The sequence below is a fragment of the Podarcis melisellensis genome, assembly GCF_964234715.1.
Source record: "Podarcis melisellensis genome assembly, chromosome: 10".
NCBI classification, from domain to species: Eukaryota; Metazoa; Chordata; class Lepidosauria; order Squamata; family Lacertidae; genus Podarcis; species Podarcis melisellensis.
In genome coordinates this window covers 929,775-937,333 of record NC_138542.1, presented here as the reverse complement: position 1 = coordinate 937,333, position 7,559 = coordinate 929,775, and the positions used below count along the sequence as shown (strand labels likewise).

Below are 7,559 nucleotides of genomic sequence, written 5' to 3'. Positions count from 1 at the left end.
AGCTTAGGCGCAGGGTTGGGGACTTGGACACTACCGTGGTGCCCCCAACTGCGCTTGTGGCTCCAGAAGAGACACTTACAGATGGTGAGGCTCCACCTACACCTCCCTCGCAAACTGCCAGCGTGGAGCCAAACCAAGCCACTTCAGAGGGTCTGCCAGACTTACCACAGACTCAGACCACTCCACTTGCGGAGGCTCCGCCCACAGCAGTGGATCCAGGGGATTTGGTTTCAACGCCACCTAGGGTCTCACCACAGCCTCAGCAAGAATTGTATGGCCCCCCGGACTTGGCTACCAGTCCCCGGCGGTCTGGCAGAGTTTCCAAGCACCCAACTTATTTAAAGGACTATGTTGTTGGACATGTATCACTGTTGGTCTAAGTATGGGAAATGTAACCGATATGCTTTTGTGCCTAATTGAACCATTACGTGTAGTGCTGTATATAAGGAAACCATTATGATTGTAACTAACGCCTTATCTCCGTGGGGAGGGCTGTTATGTAGTGAAGTTCTCACCCTGGGCCAGCGGGGGGATACTGTAGGTAGTTTTCACTCAGGTCCACGTCAGTCCACGTCAGTTATTTTAGGCGGGGAACCCTGGGTTGTTGTTGCTACAATGTTGACAGCCAGCTGCCTATGAAAGCAGGCGGGCTGAGCTGTTTGCTGTTCAGTTCTGTCCAGCGTACAAATAAAGAGCTGCTCTGGAGAAATTGCTGTGTCGTCCGCTATGTTCCCCCACAAGTTAACAATCACCATCTCCTACTACTCTTCTGAGAAAAACCCCACCCTACCCTTCCACAGTCATACCTCAGGTTACAGCTGCTTCAGGTTGCGTTTATTCGTGTTACAGACCGCTGAAACCTGGAAGTACCGGAACGTGTTACTTCCAGCAGACACACAGAAGCATGTTGCGAATACTGCAGGTTGCGAACGTGCATCCCACACAGATCATGTTCGCAACCCAAGCGTCCACTGTATAAGGGTCTGGTGACTTCTGTTTCAGTGTTTCTGAAGAAGTGTGCATACACACAAAAGCTTATATCCAGAACAAACTTAGTTGGTCTCTAAGGTGCTACTGGACTATTTATCTATCTATCATCTATCTATCTATCTATCTATCTATCTATCTATCTATCTATCTATCATCTATCTATCTATCTATCTATATCTTTACTGTGAAAGTCTGCCATAGACTGCCAAGCCAGACAGAAGACTTGGATGATGCCTTCCTATAACAGATACCAAACATTCAAAAAGGAGAGATATAGTAGAATCATAGAATCATAGAGTTGGAAGAGACCACAAGGGCCATTGAGTCCAACCCCCTGCCAAGCAGGAAACACCATCAGAGCACTCCTGACATATGGTTGTCAAGCCTCTGCTTAAAGACCTCCAAAGAAGGAGACTCCACCACACTCCTTGGCAGCAAATTCCACTGTCAAACAGCTCTTACTGTCAGGAAGTTCTTTCTAATGTTTAGGTGGAATCTTCTTTCTTGTAGTTTGGATCCATTGCTCCGTGTCCGCTTCTCTGCAGCGCTGCGTTGGAAACCTAAAGAAACTAGAGCCTTGTTCCAATTTCTTGCAGATTGTTGTAAACCATACAGTGCCTTGTGAAGTTTGTACACGTTGCCTGACCCTGACTCAAAACCAGGGGGTTCTGCTAAATAGAGTTCCTCACTCAAACTAGCATGTAAATAAGCTGTCTGGATGTCAAAGATGTAAAATGGTTTACTTTTAACTTGTGTTTCACTGCAATTGCCAGCAGCAGACGCAAACTCTCGCTTCTAGCTGTGGGAGCAAACACTTTGTCAAAATCAAGTCCCGGGCTTTGGGAAAAACCTTGAGCCACTAAACATGCCTTGTACTTAAAATCCCCAGTGGCTAACGGCTTGAGCTTGTAAACCCAACTGCACCCCACTATTTTAGCTCCTTTCGGTGGTGGTGTGGGTGTAAACACTTCATGCTCAACTAAAGAGTCCATTTCCTCCTGCATAGCGCTTTTCCAGAGCAAAACTTGGTCCTCTGGTAATGCCAGCATCTCTTTGTAGCTTTGAGGTTCAACAGCTATACGAAAAACATTGACAGTACCAGGCTTAAAATGATCTGGGGGGTACACCTTTATTCTCCCTCTGAGATCTTCTGGGAGTAAAACTGTCTTCGCTTTTACTGTCATCCCCCTCAGATTCTCGCCCCCCTTGAAGATATGGAATTCCTCCTTTGGCAAAAACTGACTGCCATTCTTATTAGTCTCAACAGAAGAATCCTCCTCTGTGTCTGGTTTTCTTTTAGCTCTCAAAGATTCCCCCTTTGATATTTGAAACCAAACCTCAGAATTGGCATGCAGCTTCTCCCAGCCGCTATGCTCACAGAACATAGCACAGAACCAGCCCATTTTTACCAACAGCAAACCTGTAACCTTTGCCCAAATCTTGGTAACTTTAATAGTTCTAGGGGTTGCTCGTGCGTAAGTTGCCGCCACTCCTGGCTAAGTTGCCTGGTTGAACCCTTTCTGTCTGGACAGCCTTTCACCCGTGGCTGTCTCAGTCGCTGGCAGAATCTGTCAGTGGGCGTTTCTTGAACTTCTTCCAGCAAAGAAGTTCTTTGACGCCAAGTCTCCTCCTACTCTCCCTGCGCAGAAGTCTTCTGCGCAGGGAGGGTGTGGGCAGCGGAGTACCCGCGCTCTCCCCGCTGGTCTCCGGCGAGGAGTCCTGGAGCCCCCTTGCCGATTCCCCCATCTGTCCCCCTTCTCCACTGGTGTTACGCTGATTTCCTTCCCCAGCAGATGAGCTGCCTTTCTCCCTACTGGGACCCTCTCCGGCATCCCTCCGGAGCCTTCCCTCCGCCTCTGGCTCCGATGGCAGTTCCCTGACAGTAACCTACAAAAATAAGCTGTTGCGCTTTGGGATCACCCTTTTCCCTCTTAGCTCGAGGCACATGAACCCAGGCTTTTAAACAAAAAGTACGCAAATGATCAACTTTGGGCTTTTTGTTAAACAATTTGAAATAAGGCGTAGTTCCAATTGATCGATGAAAAATGTGATTCTGTACATAAGACGCCGAAAGATAAGCTTCAGCCCAATAAGCTTTTGATGGACCAGCATCCTCAAGCATTGAGTGCATCATCTCCTGTAGACTTCTATTCTTTTGCTCACATAATCCGTTTTCTTATGGACTATAGGGGTTTGTCTTTCTATGCCCTTTGTCTGTAACCAAGACTGAAAAGGTCCATACATAAATTCGCCTCCTCAATCACTCTGCAATTTGCCCACCTTGAAGGAAAATTGCCTTTCAACATAGTTCATCCAGCTTTTGAACTTGGTAAACACTTCACCTTTGTGTTTCATGGGGTAGACCCAACAAAACCTTGTGGCATCGCGAATGACCCCTGCTGAGTGCGAAAGGACCCACCACGTCAGAATGCACAAGCAGAAACAGTCTTTCGCTCACCCTTTCACTTCTGGGATAAGACCCACGGTGATTCTTAACTTTTTTACATACATTACAATCAAAGAATTTGTCACAACCCTGTAACACACACCCATCACTCAATTGTGGCATTTTGGTTACACTCTGCCAATGGGCATGACCTAATCAGGTAATGTCAGTCTCTATCAAGACCACTTTTCATGCAATAGGATGAAATCATGTGAAGAGTCAACCACAGAGATATGTTAGAACAGCTGGGTGAAACACAGAGTAGAAATGGTTTTTCATGGCAATTACACCACCCACACTATGAACGGTTAAATGAAGATTGGAGAAAAGTTGTGAATAATTAAGAAAAAACTATGTCTAGCACTTCCTCTCCTTTCCCAGTTTTAACTAGGCCTCATAACATTGAACACTAAGTTGAAGTAGATCTGAAGGAACTAGATCTAGATTTGCTTTTCTAATTCTTTTAAGAAGCTGTTTACCAAAAACTGCACACAGCTGCACAATTGATTACAAAGACACAAATATGTATAAAAGGAGAAAAAGTTTATTAAAAGTTACATTCAGCAGCAATGGGCATATTTACTTAAGTAGAAACAGTTACTTTTTCTCTCTTAGGCTATAAATAAGACTTTCTTTGCTCTCCATGCCCATATTTGAGGCGTTATAGCAATCTGAGTTGCATTTAATAGCCCTGCCCATACCAATATTCCTGCATTGCAGGAGGTTGGACTAGATGATCCTTGGGTCCCTTCCAACTATGATTCTAATATGGGCATAAAAACAGTGATTCTCCCCCAGCAACTTAATTAAGAAGTTGCAAGGATCTGATACTTTCATCATTATATGAAGCTCCATAGACAGGAAACTACCCAAATAGTTAAAAGTAGAGACGTTTCATATGAGGTATGCAGAGCTTTTCCTGACATGGGAATGAATGCAGAACTCCAAGGTTTGTATTGAAGCCCAATTGTGCACTGGAGTTGCTGGATCAGGACCTTAAACTTTTCACACCCACACCTTGTACAAAATTACAGATTGATGCTCATAACTTTAGGAAGTATTATTTATTTGTATGAAAGTTTCACTCACCCTGAACATCCAGGCCCCACAAACTTGTAAAAAATTGACATTGTAAAAAGTGTTGCACATTTACAGCCTGAGACTATAGAAATATCTGTATTGACAGACTGGCTTGGAAGCTCTAAATATTGCAAATGGCATAATGGGAAACATTAATAGAATATTACAACCAATATTCCACGGCTTTGATCTCCATGCATGGCAACCCTCAAAAATATATGCTTCAGTCCAGCATATTTTCCAGGCTTCTTTCTGTGTGCACAACCCCCCAGCCCAATCAAATAGGTATTCAAACATTAGGGAAGTGGCAGCAGGAGAACTAGATTCAGTCTGCCTTACCACAGCTTTAAAAAGAGCAACAAGAGACTCTGCACATTCTGTGCTAGGGCTGCCATATGCCCGGGACTTCAAAGGTGGAAGTTGTAGAAGGGGCAGTTTCTGGAAGGCGGTGGTTTGTCCTGGATCTTTGGCAAGTAAACCCAAAAATCATGTTTTGGGGGGCATTTTTGTTTCAAAAAAGAAGAAGAAGAGTTTGGATTTGATATCCTGCCTTTCACTCCCTTTAAGGAGTCTCAAAGCGGCTAACATTCTCCTTTCCCTTCCTCCCCCACAACAAACACTCTGTGAGGTGAGTGGGGCTGAGAGACTTCAGAGAAGTTTGACTGGCCCAAGGTCACCCAGCAGCTGCATGTGGAGGAGCGGAGACGCGAACCCGGTTCCCCAGATTACGAGACTACCGCTCAATAAATTTGGGGTTTGTATAAATAAAGCTCAACCACTGGGGAATCCTGGTTTTTACTTTTTGAAATTCTGTGCCCCATGTGCACATGAATTCTTTGTAGGACACGGGAAGACTATTGAGGATTGCTGGTAGTGACCATGACAACTACAGATTGCACTCTCAACTGGGAATCTAGTGCATACAAATCAGCAGAGCAAGTAAGTATAGTATTACGTCTTTGACTCTTAAAGCAAGACTCTTAAAGTAAGCTTCAACAACAAAAGCATTAGCTATTTTTGGAGTTATCTATCTATTCTTTCCTGAGCAAAAATAACACTCTATAGGAATTTTGTGATATTCCAGTATGTCCCCCCATCATCTAGCAAGATCATCATAACGATGAGCGCAAAGGAAAAGGCTGAGTAGGACTGACATGTGCTTAGCTTTGAACAACAATATAAAGTGACCTCAAAACTACAAAGTGCTCTCCAAGAATCTAAAATATGTAGCCAAAGCACCAGTGGACAACATAATTATGGGTTTACAGTGTACTAGTTTGATCCAGATTTTTAAAAATTGAGCTTCCTGCCTCTGTACTTTCTTGCACTAATGCATGGGACAGGAGGGCATTGGAGGAAGCTAGGTAGAGGACACAAATGCCCCTCTGCAAGGTGCTAAAGATCCTAGTGTCAATAAGCTTGAAGGTAGCAACCTATCTCTTTAAAGCCTTAAACAAAAATTCTGCACATCTACAAAAGTTTGCACAACTCCAGAACGGGCATAAAAACAATAAGTCTTGACAAAGTCCCCCTTTCTATTCTCTCAAGGAAGCTGGTAAAAGGTTGGTTGAACCAGGTATCGTATTTTTCGCTCCCTAAGATGCACCTGGGATGGGACGCAGGTGGCGCTGTGGGTTAAAGCCTCAGTGCCTAGGACTTGCCGATCGAAAGGTCGGTGGTTCGAATCCCTGCGGCGGGGTGCGCTCCCGCTGCTCGGTCCCAGCGCCTGCCAACCTAGCAGTTCGAAAGCACCTCCGGGTGCAAGTAGATAAATAGGGACCGCTTACCAGCGGGAAGGTAAATGGCGTTTCCGTGTGCAGCTCTGGCTCGCCAGAGCAGCGATGTCATGCTGGCCACGTGACCCGGAAGTGTCTCCGGACAGCGCTGGCCCCTGGCCTCTTAAGTGAGATGGGCACACAACCCCAGAGTCTGTCAAGACTGGCCCGTACGGGTAGGGGTACCTTTACCTTTACCTTTTAAGATGCACCTGACCATAAGACGCACCTAGTTTTTAGAGAAGGAAAACAAGAAAAAAAATATTCTGAATGAAACAGTGGATGTATGATTTTTGTGGCTTATGCTGTGGCCACAGACATGATATGTGATTTGACAGTGAGTTTGGGGTAGCCCAACGTAAAAATCCTTTGTAGCCACGTTTTTGCGCCACTGCGGCCCCACGCAACAGTGGGTGTGTGATTTCTTTGGTGTAGGCTGTACCCATGGACATGCTATGTGATCTGATGGTGAATTTGGGGTGACCCAATGCAAAAATCCTGAGGATCCATGTGCTTTTACCACCCCCTCCCAGGCAGCCTCCTTTATTGCTAGCGTCCCTTATCTCCCTCCTGATCACTTGCTGATCAGTGGCTTCCTTCTTGTTTGCCTTAGCGTCATTTCTTTAGCTGGAGCAGTTTTTTGCTCCTCCTTTTCTTCTAATTTCTCTCCTCATTGCTTGTTTTAGTATTCCTGTCTCCTCTCCTTGCAAGTTTGCTGTCTTTACCTCCCCCCTCCCAGGCAGCCTTCTTTATTGCTAGCGTCCCTTATATCCCTCCCGATTGCTTGCCTATCAGCTGCTCAGCGGCTTCATTTCAACACCCCCTTCCCACTTTCTAAAAAAAAGCATGATCTGCTTTTCACCCCTGGGCTCCAGGGACCACGCATTCGCTCCATAAGACGCACAGACATTTCCCCTTACTTTTTAGGAGGGAAAAAGTGTGTCTTATGGAGTGAAAAATATGGTAACTGTTAGGTGGATTTGTAACTGGTTGACTGAATGAACCCAGAGTATTCATTAACGGTTCCTCATCATCCAGGGGAAAGGTGACAAGTGGGGTGCCACAGGGTTCTGTCCTGGGCCCGTTGTTGTTCAAAGTCTTTATAGATGACTTGGATGAAGGAATTGAGGGGATGCTCATCAAATTTGCAGATGACACCAAACTGGGAGGGGTAGCTAATGCTGCAGAAGACAGAATCAGAATTCAAAATGACCTTAACAGATTGGAGAACTGGGCACAAGCTAACAAAATGAATTTCAATAGGGACA

At 45.2% G+C, this 7,559-nt stretch overlaps 1 long non-coding RNA gene across 1 annotated transcript; it reads right to left on the bottom strand.

Annotated features, from left to right (window-relative positions):
• Positions 1–3,960: 3,960 nt before the first annotated feature.
• LOC309379068 lies at positions 3,961–7,303 on the bottom strand. The gene is made up of 2 exons (XR_014172339.1): positions 6,504–7,303; positions 3,961–6,122 (listed from the first exon to the last, which is right to left on the bottom strand). It is a non-coding gene; the product is annotated as an uncharacterized lncRNA (long non-coding RNA).
• Between the last annotated feature and the right edge of the window lie 256 nt (positions 7,304–7,559).